Source organism: Camelus bactrianus, chromosome 6, assembly GCF_048773025.1.
Source record: "Camelus bactrianus isolate YW-2024 breed Bactrian camel chromosome 6, ASM4877302v1, whole genome shotgun sequence".
In the NCBI taxonomy this organism is placed as follows: domain Eukaryota; kingdom Metazoa; phylum Chordata; class Mammalia; order Artiodactyla; family Camelidae; genus Camelus; species Camelus bactrianus.
Genome location: NC_133544.1, coordinates 101055338 through 101067755, shown reverse-complemented (window position 1 = coordinate 101067755; position 12418 = coordinate 101055338). Strand labels below are relative to the sequence as shown.

The 12418-nt window shown below is 41.6% G+C and overlaps 1 protein-coding gene across 45 annotated transcripts in view; it reads left to right on the top strand.

Annotated features, from left to right (window-relative positions):
• The window catches only part of LOC141578007 (uncharacterized), a 192699-nt gene extending 180626 nt beyond the window's left edge, over positions 1 to 12073 (top strand). For all 45 annotated transcript variants that reach the window (XM_074366510.1, XM_074366513.1, XM_074366511.1 and 42 more), the window contains one exon: positions 10145 to 12073. The gene's annotated coding sequence lies outside the window, so the exon portion shown is untranslated. The remainder of the gene's footprint in view (positions 1 to 10144) is intronic.
• Positions 12074 to 12418: the final 345 nt, after the last annotated feature.

The following is a 12418-nucleotide window of genomic DNA, read 5'->3' as shown; positions in this document are numbered from 1 at the left end:
ACCTGCCAGCAGCCATCACAGATTTATCTCAAGGGCATTATCGCTTGTGTTGTTACGGATAGAACAGGCCAGCCAAGAAACAAGCACTGAGATTTTTTATGCTGGCGGGCTCAGAGGGGCTCCTGTTCCGAAGCTTTGAGCACCTCCAAGACCTGCACATGAGGTTCTATAGGGTTAATTACAAGTAAGGGGCTATTAGCCAATAAGGCTCAAACAACAAAAAGCAAGGAATCAGTACACTGAAGCTTATGAATTTGGAACAGATCACGTTACTGACAATTGTTGACCTTGGATTTACGAGTTAGCTTATTAGCCCAGTAAACTGACACTAAACTTCAGATTTACGAGTTAGCCCAGCAATACTTAGATCAGTAAACCGACACTTATCACACTTAGATTTGTGACTTAGCTCGTTAGCCCAGCTGGGCTTTTCCTTCACAGTGTCACTCATCTTTTCTATATTTCTTTTTTTTTTTAAGTATTTAATCCAAATTTAATATCAGGTTTTTTTGGAAAGAAATTTCTCTTTTTCTTTTCTTTCGGACTCTTTTGGGGGGTAGGTTATTAGGTGTATTTATCTGATAGTGGAGGCCCTGGGGCTTGAAACCGGGACCCCGTGCACGCTAAGCACACGCTCTACCACCCCCCTATGATCTTTTCTTTTTGCTTTAGCTGCCAAGAATCTGACAGCTGAATTTCTAGTCGGACTTTAACACTTGCCCTGACTCCAGGGAATCCATATTTATGACTTTACCTCCCCCTGGTTTCATTTAAGTATTGAATCTCCAATTTCTCTTCACTCTCAATTTTGCCTTTTTGTTGTTATGGTTGTTAAGGTGTGTTTAAAAAAATTGTTTAATTTCTCTTTTAGCAGGAGGCTGAAAGTAAATAAATATGTAAACATACAGCACACTTAAATGCTTTTATACATTCTAAGCTGTTTAGTCGTTACTTAAAAACCGAATTGAATATTAAAGTGATAACATTTTTAAATTATTTTTTTAATTTTTTACAAAGATATAGCTGATTTAAAATGATATGTTTCAGGTGTACAATAGATGCTCCATTTATAGTTACTGTAAACATTGGCTGTATTCCCTGTGTTGTAAGTTACATCCCTGTAGCGTTTTTACATTACATGTTGCAATTTGTATAAGAAAGTTGGGTAACACAGAGTCTGGGGCATGGCTGTGTCTGAACCAGGGTCACGCTCACCCTGCCTGTCAGAGCCCAGGCCCTCACTCCTCTCTGCAGGGCAGCGAGTGGAGGCAGCCCTCATCAGCGCTGGCACCACCCTCTGAGAGTCAGTGACAGCAGTGTCTGTGTGTGGATGTGCAAATTGTTTTTCCAGGAGCTTTACATGCATTTCTGCATTTAATAATTAAAGCCCTCCTGTGAGGAAGCGTTTTATGATTTTAATGAATAATACATTTTATTTTGATATTGATAGACTTCAAACCTCCGGAAAATTTACAGAAGTAGTACAGTAAACGCTTAGATACAGTTCACCTTAAAGGGCACTATTTGTCCTTTTGTGTCTGGCTTATTTTAGCATAAAATTTCAAGGTTCATCCATATTGTAGCCTGAGTCAGTACTTTATTCTTTTGGTTTCATAATATCCTTTTTCTTTTTTTTCGTTTTTGGTCTATTTAAAAATATTTTCATTGAAGTCTAGTCAGTTTATAATGTTGTGTCAGTTTCTTGTGTACAGCACAACAATTCAGTTAAATAGGAAAATACCTGTATTCATTTTCATATTCTTTTTAAACATAAGTTACTATAAGATATTAAATATATTCTCCTGTGCTATACAATATAAACTTGCGGTTTATTCTATACATACTCAGTATCTGCAAATCTTGAACTCCCAATATATTCCTTCCCACACCCTCTCCCCTCTGGTAACCATAGTTTGGTTTCTATGTCTCTGTGTCTGTTTCTTTTCTGTAGATAAGTTTATCTTTTTGTGTCTTTGTTTTTTGATTTTTTTTTTTTTAAGATTCCACATGTGAGCGATTTCATATGGTATTTTTCTTTCTCTTTCTGGCTTACTATTCTTAGAATGACATTCTCCAGGTCCATTCATGTTGCTGCAAATGGCATTATTTTGTTATTATTTTATGGCTGAATAGTAGTCTATTGGAGAAATATACTACAGTCTCTTTATCCAGTCATCTTTCAGTGGATATTTAGGTTGCTTCCATGTCTTGCTATTGTAAATAGTGCTGCTATGAACATTGGGGTGAAAGTGTCTTTTTGAGTTAGGGTTCCTTCTGGATATATGTCCAGGAGTGGGATTTCTGGGTCATATGGGAGATCAATTTTTTGTCTTTTGAGGAACCTCTATACAGTTTTCCACAATGGCTCCACCAAACTGCATTCCCACCACATTGTAGGAGGCTTCCCAATTCTCCGCAGTCTCTCCAGCATTTATCTGTGAACTTCAGAATGATGGGTATTCGGACTGGTGAGAGGTGAGACTTGATTGCAGTTTTGATTTGCATTTCTCTGATAATGATATTGAGCATTTTTTTCATGTGCCTATTGGCCATTTGTATATCTTCATTGGAGAAATGTTTCTTTAGGACTTCTGCCCATTATTGAATTGAATTGTTTGTTTTTCTTTCTTATTAAGTGTAAAAGCTGTTTACATATTCTGGGAATTAAGCCCTTGTCAGTTTCATTTATTGCAACTGTTTTCTCCCATTCCATAGATTGTCTTTTTGTTTTGCTTTTTGTTTCCTTTTCTGTGCAAAAGCTTGTAAGTTTAATTAGATCCCACTTGTATTATTTTGCTTGTATCTCTATTGCTTGATTAGACTGCTCTAGGAAAACTTTGTTGAGATGTATGTCAGATGTTTTGCCTATGTTTTCTTCTAAGAGGTTTATAGTGTCTTTTCTACATGTTTAAGTCTTTAAGCCATTTTGAATTTATTTTTGTGTATGCTGTGAGGGAGTAGCCTAACTTCATTGATTTACATGCAGCTGTCCAGTTTTCCCTATACCATTTTCTGAAGAGGCTGTCTTTATTCCATTGTATGTTCTCACCTCATTTGTCAAAGATTCAATGACCAAATGTTTGTGGGACTATTCTTGGTAATTTTGTTTATCCGTTCATTGATGGATGGATATTGTTTGTAACCTTTGGCTACTCTGAATGATACTGCCATGAATATTGATGTGCAAGTTTTGTGAGAATATATTTTCATTCTGTTGGCTGTACAGTTGGCCCACCATATCTGTAGTTTCCACTTCATGGATCCAGATGGCTGATTGTAAAGGAACTCGAACATCCTTGGATTATGGTATCCAGGGTGGGGGTTTCCTGAAACGAAATCCCGAGGATACTGAGGGATGACTCTATATGTAGGAGTGGAATTGCTGTGCCATATAATTCTAACCTTTTGAGGAAACACCAGGCTTTTCCAAAGAAGCTGTACCATTGCCCCTTTCCAACGGCTGTGTATTGAGGGTTCCCATTTCTCTGCCTCCTGACCAACACTTGTTATTGTCCATGTTTTGATTATAACCATCCTAGTGAGTGTAAAGTCAGATCTCATTTTGATGTTGATTTCGCTAGTGATGCTGAGCATCTTTTCATATGCTTATTGGCCAATTGTGTATCTATTTAAATACTTGGCATATTTAAAAATTGGGTCGATTTTCTTTGTATTGGTCAGGTGTAAGCATTTGTTTTATATCCTGGATACTAGTATCTTATTAGATATATGCTTTGCAAAATTTTTCTCCTATTCTGCAGATTGTCGTTTCACTTTACTTTTTTTAAACATTAAAACAATTTATTTCTAGGGGAGGTAATTAGATTTATTCATTTTATTTTTCTTGCTAAGGACGCACTCTATCACTTGAGCTACCCCCTTCCCCTTTCATTTCACTTTCTTGATGATGTCCTTTGTAACAAATGGTTTTAATTTTGATGAAGTCCATTTTATCTTTCTTTTTTTTCACTTGTGCTCTTGGTATTGTATCTAGAAAGCCATAGCCTATCCTAGGACCACAAAGATTTAAACTATGTCTTCTTTTAGAAAGCTTATACATTTAGTTTTTACATTTCCGTCTGTGATCCATTTTGAATTAATATTTTATTTGTTAAATAAAATACGGGGGTCCAGATTCCAGATTCATTCTTTTTCCTTCAGATACTCAGGTGTCTCTGCACCATTTGTTGAATAGACTATTCTTTCAATAGAGTGTTGTTGGCACATTTCTGGAAAAATGACTGTAAATGTAAATTTCCCCCCTGGATTTTTTATTGTGTCTCATAGATTTATGCATCCAAACTTATGCCAGTACCATAATGACTTGTGTACTATAGATTTGTAGTAACCTTTGAGTGAGTCCTCCAACTTTGCTCTTCTTTTTCAAGATTGTTTTGGCTGACCTGGGACCCTTGCACTTCCATATGAATTTTGGCATCAGTTTTTCAATTTTTGCAAAGAAGTCAGCTGGAAATTCGATAGGGATTCCATTAAATTTGTAGATCACTTTGGGGATTCTTAACATTTTTAACAATATTGTCTACCATTCCATGAACATGGGATGCCTTACATATATGTAGATCTTTTAATTTTTTTTGGTGATACTTCAAAATGTTCAATGTGCAAATCTTGTAAAATTTTGTTAAATGTATCTCTCATTTTATTTTTAATGCTGTTGTAATTGGAAAGGCTGAGCTTTCTAAGGGTGGGAGTATATATCAATTTATTTATTTCTAGGATTCCTACACAGCAAATACCCTAGATTTATATTTGCTACATAAATCTATCCACAATTCTTCCCACCCCCGTGTCATAAGAAACCAAGACCCAGGTTAAGCTACCTGAACACCTATGTGGAAGTGAGAAGTGAGATCCTTGGGTGGGGCTTTGTGCAGATTATACTGAAAGCTTATTCATTATGGCTTCATCTTAATTTCTTTTAAACAATCCTCTCAGTGTATATAGTCAGATACATTAAGAAAATGCCCTTTCGATGTGTGGAGGAGCTAAGACTATAATTTTCAAATAATTTCTAGTGAGAGTGTTGTACTTGAAACTAATTTGCATCAATCTTTGAAGATTTATGTTTCAGGAGCTTTGACTAAAGAACACCTGTCTTTATTCATTAGTGACAATTAAATGCTCAAGCAACATGTACGAGTTTGAGCAAACTGCCCCCGCCCCGTAGTGCTGGTTGGCTGCAGCTGTAACTGGAGTCAAGACTTACCTATCCCAGTACGCTTGGGCGGATCTGCTCAAAGGGGTTCGTCCAATAGTTTGTCGGTAGTCTTTTGGACAAAGCCATAAAGCATTGATTTAAGGTTGCTGGAATGCATTATATTCTTATTAATATTAAGTAAGCAAATATTGAGTGCTTATTGTATGTTGGGAATTGTCCTTTAGCTTCACATGAATATTATTTCGCTTAAAACCTCTCATATTTCCTTGTTATTCACACTTTACAGATAAGGAGTCTGAGGATTAGGTCTTCTCTGTTTTGGGGGGAGCTCATTATCAATGATGGGAAGTTGTAAGGAAAAAAATATTGATTCATCCAGAGAAAACAATTTTCTGAGAGTCAGCACTGAAGAGGGTGATCATTGTTTGAGTGAGACGAGCCCTGGGTTGTACGGAGTCAGCATCCCTGTCCTGGACACGGCACATGTAGCGCTGCATGGTGGGTGAGGCGGCGCGGCTGCGCAGGGAACGCGGATGCCGGGCCATTGGGCTGTGCTCAGGCCCGGTGGGGCTTTCTCCTAAGGGAAGTGGAACGTCATTGTCAGATTTTAAGTAGGGGAGAGGGGTGCTCTCGTAGATCACTTTTGTCTTGTAGAATGCTTAGAAACATTTAGAAGGCTCGGCAGGAGGTGATGTGATAAGTCAGAGTAGGGTGGCTGTGAGGTGTAGCAGTGTTCAATTTTCAAGTGATTTTCAGTCCCAGGTTTGTGGCTCAGTAGCCATGTCACTTTGGATGACACATTCAAGGAAGTGAAACAATTTATCTTATTAATTGAAGCAGTGATATACCGACTTCCCAGGACTTCTGTGGAGATCCAGTGAGATAACGTGTGCACAATGTGCAGCGTGGTCCCCAGCACAGAGTTAGTGCTGAGGGAGTGCCAGTGAGAATCTGGTAGGTGAGGTGTGGGTGGTGGGACTCGTTGACTGAGGAAATTGGGCCCTGAAGGAGGGGTCCAGTCACATCTATGAGTGATGGGACTGAGCTGGGAGAGGCAGAGAGACCTTGACCCCCTACAAGGGGCCCTGGGCAGGACGGCTATTGGAGGAGCACCGTGAAATCAACTATTTGCAGGTGAAGTTGGAGGTGCCCTTGAAACATCTAAGTGCAGTGCCACAATCATAGAGGAGGTCTAGGCCCGGGCTGTGCATTTTCCTATAATCTCAATCCCTGAGGACGCCGAGGTATTGATCATTGAACGTGAAGATATACTTACAGGACAAGTGAATAGTAGTATCATCTCTGTCATCAAAGCTCACGTCTCTTTATTCATCACTCACTTTGCTAATTGGGTACTTACAGAGCTCACTTCACCATCCTCACCTGGGCTCAGGCTCCACAGAAAAGATCTTGTGTATCTCCCTCTTTTCCAGAAGAAAACACATTTAGCTGGTAGACTTCTCTACCTCGCCAGACTTAGAATTTTAGTTTGTTGATTTAATTCTGTTTTCTGTTGGCCGTCTCCTGACAGGAGAGACATTTTACCTCATGGTCAGGTTTCAATTAGCTGTTACTGAGAATTGCTGATCTGATCCATAGTGTATGTTTTCTATTAACTTTCTAGAGTACTTATCATTTTTCTGTCTTTGCCCTTTAATTTTGTTTCCTCTTCAATGTTCTATCCTATTTGGGGCCTTATTTTATTTTTTAATTAAAAATGTCCGTTAGCAGTTAAGAAAACAAAAGCAAAGAAAACATGCACATGATAGCTAGATTTAGAAAATATCTAGTGTGTTTTCTGTCTCGGCAATGGAGGGTTCTAGAAACTCTTGAAAACCTTCATTACATAAGTTCCTTAAAATGCTGATTAAGAAATAAGACCTTCCTTCCTCATCTTTCAAGCTGCACAGCTAATTGTCAAGAAAGTGAGGGGAAATCCTCAGAAGCCAAGTCAAACCAGAAAGCAAGGATTCTGGGAGATACTTGAGCCTTAGAAGCCCTGGGGTGCCTGTTGGCTCCTGAACTGATTTTCAGTTGCCTTGACAGGAGGGCAGGAGGTGAGCCCCAGGCCTCTCACACTGGGAGTTGGATGGCTGTTCTTATGTAAGGCCAAGCACATCCTGAATCCTGCTGTATAAAAGAGTGAATTAGAAAGAAAAGCAAAAAAGCATTCCTCAAGGCAAGGAAGTAAGGAAAGTCAATTTTTTTGGAAGCGGGGGAAAATAACATATCCAATGTAAGTATTTAGTTTAAATCTGTTCTGGCATGAGAGTGACAACAAACTCCTGGCAGAAAATCACAGCTCCTCCCGGAAAGAGAAGTTGTGTTTTGAATGAATCAGTGGGCAGCCATTCTGAAAAAGGTCTCCAGAGTTTTCTGGATCAAGATACTGGACCCAAACACCTCCCTTCCATGGTCTCATTTAAATAACCAGAAAGGTTTTAAAGGAAAGAAGCCATAATCATAGTTCTATTTATTGACATTAATATATGCTAGGAATTCAGAGGTGACTATGGAGTTGTCTCCTCTTTTATGGATCTTACTTTCTATTTGACATAGTTGGGGATCTTGTTGGAGGGTGGTGTTAGTCTGTTGCAATTAGCCAGGAGAGGAGATTAAGAAAACAGTGAAGGATGGGTGACATTTTTAGCTGAGGACAGTCCTGTTCAGTTGGTTTGTAATTGCAGACTCGTTGAGTTGTCACTAGAGGGAATTGATCTTATGGAATTTGGACTTAACTCAGGCCTCTTCAGAATGGACAAGTGAACCTGGAGAAAGACAGTCAAATCTGTGCAGACATTAAAGTCCACGTGAACGTGGTGTATCCCTGAGCCAAAGATCGGAAAAGTAGGCAGCACTTCTTGAGGACAGAGGAGTGGTTTTTAAGGTTCTCCAAGAATGAATCCCAGGGAACCGGGATGGCCAGTTGTCAAACTGTGACTTTGCTCTTTGGACGGTGTACCCACCGAGGTTATTGGCCGTTTATAGGTTTCCATTTCTCTTTAATGCATGACAGGTGATGAGGACGTGGGCATACACTTTTGACACCTTGTCGAAGTGACTGGGTACCTGCCTAGAAGCGCAGGCACAGCTATGGCTGCGCCATACATCTGGCCGCCCATCCCGCTCTCCGGCTCCGTGATCACGGCAGAGTGGTTCCTTGATGACCTGTCCGTCTCCTCTGTGACATCGTAACCCAACAAAATACCGGAGCGTATTAGCTTGGCTTTGTTCTTTTCCATCCTTCCCTTCGAATGATGATGACTGATAATGGACCCAGTTACGTTTGCAGATGATTTACACGTAGGGCTTTCAGTACAAACCTCGTAATCCCCACTGTGTGATCTAGAGAAGAAAGTTACATTCTTTCCAAATTGTTTTGATGCACTTATGTGGGAAAATGATGTACGTTTGAATATGTATTTCCTCTATGAATCATCATGGCTTGAGATGAATATTTGTAGACATGGAATGAGTTTTCTGTATTTGAACTGTATGGTCCCCTAAATTCTCCCCAGCTTTTTAAAGTCATCACTGGAGTGTTACCTCCAGAGTGTCCCAAAGCATCCACCACTGCCTGTTCTTCGGACACTGTGAGTTTCCAAGTTGGAGAAGGCTGCTCGCTGTTGAGGCATTCTCTGGCACATCTCTGGCTGGCTGATGTGAACTTAGCACACAAGACTTGGCAGACAGTATCTAACCATGGTCACGTCCATTTCTGGAACACTCATGGAGGATTTTACACCTATGCTAGTGGCATACGTTATTTCATTTAGTTTTCCCAACAATCATAATTAGATTTTATCACCTGTATTAATAAGGAAACTGTCAAAGCGAGTGATGTGCAGACTTTGGACTGGAACACGGGTCTTTCTGATCCCTGTCTCTGTTCCCTCCCCAGCCTATCCTTCCAAATGGCCAGGAGACTCTTCCTCAGTCTTGAGTTTCCCGCTGATGTTACCACTCTCTTTGTTTCTGGAGAGGAAAACAAGTCTAAACTTACTTTCCAGTTGGAAATGGAATGGAGAGTTAACGTTGGAAGCCGGGAGAGTCTCTCCTGTGATGAAGCGGTCTCTGAGCCACTTCCATGGGGACGTCACATCACTGTCTGGGCCCCTTGCACAGCCTGGGCACAGGTGATAAGCCAGATGTGCCGAGCAGTCCTCCCGGACAGGGAAGTGCGTTGGAAATGAGTTTGGGTATTTGGTTTCATTACATAGGTTCCTGAGGGCCTTGGCCTGGCACTTCAAGTGGGACCACTCCCTGTCCCACAGACTCGTGCTCTGGGCCCCTGCAGACCTGACGTGGCCTCAGCCTGAGGCTCAGTGCCCTTGGTGATGAGGAGCATTTTAGTCCAGGGTCTGCCGGAGGCTCTGACACTTCTGGGCCGTGGGAATTTGTCCAGGATGATAATAATCCTCCCCGAGATTCAGATTTCCTTGCCTGTGAGCCGGGGTAGTAATAGTTTCTGAAATGATTGTAATGATTCAGTAACGGGCACAGCGTGTGCTGCCAGGTAGCTGGTGTTTAAGGAGCAGAAGTCGCAGTCACTCTGTCAGCCTCTCACTGTGTGCTCTGTGCTTTGAGAGGTTGTGTGTTTGGTGAAAGTCCCACCTAAACCCCAGGGTCTAGATGAACTGTTGTTCCTTTACTTTCCCGTCCTTTTCCTCTTTCCCTTCTCTGTGTCCCATATTTAGGTAGCAGATTCCTCTGTTTCAGGGAATACGGAACTTTCTAGTAAAAGGAGAGGCGGAACTCGGAAAGGTGGGGCCCAGAGGGGGTCTGGAGCATCTGCACAGCGCTGCTTCCCTGCATTTCTGCATCCGGTCCCATCAGTGCATGAAGTCAGCCTTCCTCTTCCTTCCTGTGTCGTTGGGTCTCTGTTTTAAGGGAAAATATTTTACGGGTCTTTTTTTAATTACATGTTTCGTTCAGATGCTTGTTGCTTTTCTCCCTGTGCTTCAGCATTCCTAGGAGAGAATTCAGCAGTGCAGCATCCTCTCCGAGCTCTATGAGTTGATCGGCTTCCACAGCAAGTCCGCCTCCTTCAAGCGGGTGGCCCCCGTGCAGCGCGCGGCCCCCAGCATCACGGAGCCTGGCGGGAAGGCCTGCTACCGACTCCTTCTGCAGAAGCTTCCTGGCTACAGTCTGTCGCTGGATCTGCAGGACTTCAGCAAAGGTGTTGGAACTAAAACATTGCTTCAGTCCCATTAACCATGCCTGGTTTGGGCCCTGCTGTCCTGTCTCATCAGGGTGAATTCTGATTCGTTTAGAAAAGGGCTCAGCAGACTTTTTCTGTGAAGGGCTTGGGAGTAAGTATTTCAGGGTCTGCAAACCTCCTGATCTCTGGTGCAGCTGCTCAGCTCTGCTGTTCAGACGCCAGAGCATCCGGACATTCCACACACCCACAGAGCTTTATTAACAGCAGTGTCTGGGGCTGGATTGGGTTTATGAACAGCAGTTTGTCCCTACAGCCTCCTCACTATTGACGCCTGCACCAGAGCGTGCATTTGCGACAATCGGTGAACCTGCACTGACACGTCATCATCACCCAGAGCCCAGACTTGACACTAGGATTTACACTTGGTGGTGTGCACTCTGTGGGTTTTTACAGATGTGCAATGACATGTATCCACCGTCACAGCATCATACAAAGTAGTCTGTCTTAGTGACCTTAAAATGCTCCGTGCTGCACCTCATTCATTGCTCCTTCCCCTCTAGCCTCTGACAGCCACTGATCTTTTAGTCTCTGTGGTTTTCCCTTTCCCAGAACACCATACAGTTGGAATCAGACAGTTGCGGAACCTTCCCATATTGGCTTCTTTCCCTTAGTAATATGAATTTAAGGTTCCTCCATGTCTTTCCATGCCTTGATAACTCATTTCATTTTAGCACCAAATAATAGTCCATTTTCTGGCTGGATCACAGTTAATCCATTCACCTACTGAAGAACAGCTTAGTTGCTTCTGAGTTCTGGTGATTATGAATAAAGCTGCTATTAACATCTGTATGCAGTTTTGTGTGTGGACATAAGTTTCCATTTCGTCGAGTAAACACCAAGGAGCACAGTTGCCGGATCATATGTTAGGAGTACGTTTAGTTTTGTAAAAAATTGCCAGACCGTCTTCCAAAGTATCTGGGCAATTTTACATTCCCACCAGCAATGCATGAGAATTCCTGACGCTCCACATCCTCACCAGCATTCGGTGCTGTCAGCGTTCTGCGTTTTGGCAGTCCTGACAGGTGTGCAGTGGTACCTCGCTGTTTCAGTCTGCATCCCGTTGATGACAGATGCTGTGGAGCATCTTTCCGTAGACTTCTTTGGCATCTAGACTTCTTCTTTGATGAGGTGTGTGTTCAGGCATTTTGCTCATTTTTTAATCAGGTTGTTCATCCTTCTTGTTGAGTTTAAAGAGATTTTGGTATATTCTGGATATCAGCCCTTTATCAATGTGTCCCTGCCTTCACCTGCAGCACCGGAGTTGTCCTTTGGGTCTCAGTGGAGTGTCAGCTCTTCAAAGAGGTTCCCTATCTTCCCTCAGCCTAAATACTGTCCTTGTATTTTTCACTTTCATTGACTCATTTTGTTCTTTTTAAATAGCATTTCCCATAATTTGTAAGTACATTAACAAAAAAAGGGCAATGATTGAACACCACCTCCCCCACCAGGATGTGTGCCCTGTGAGAGCAGAGGCCCTGTCCCCACTCACCGTTTCTCATGACAGCACATGGCACATGTCCATGTAAAAGTGTGTAACGTGGGGCCAAACCTGATGAGCAGCTATGATGACATGTGTTGGCTACCATTTATTGAGTAGACTTTGTTTCTGATGTAAATTATTAAATCACATGAATGAAACTTGTTTGTTTTGAAAAATAAAACAACAAAGCACACCTCCATTTGATTGGTACTTTCTACTTAGCCTTCTGACACAGGAGGGGATGTTCACAATCATTTTGTGGAGGAAGTTGGGGAGGTAAAGTAAGAGAGTGAGATCAAATAAAGTAAAAATGATAACTATCAGTTGGCATTATTTTCACTAAGACATAAAAGTTACTTTAAACCCTATCTCAGCTGTTGTTCTGTTGTTTTAAACATTTCTCATAGAATTAAATGGAAGCCCACTAAACCCTGAAAGGGAAATTGTGTGCTCAGGTCCTGAAAAGTGTTTATGTCTATTTCTTGAAATGCACATTTTCCCTGCTGGTTACGGAATTTTGAGCCGGGAACACAGCCGT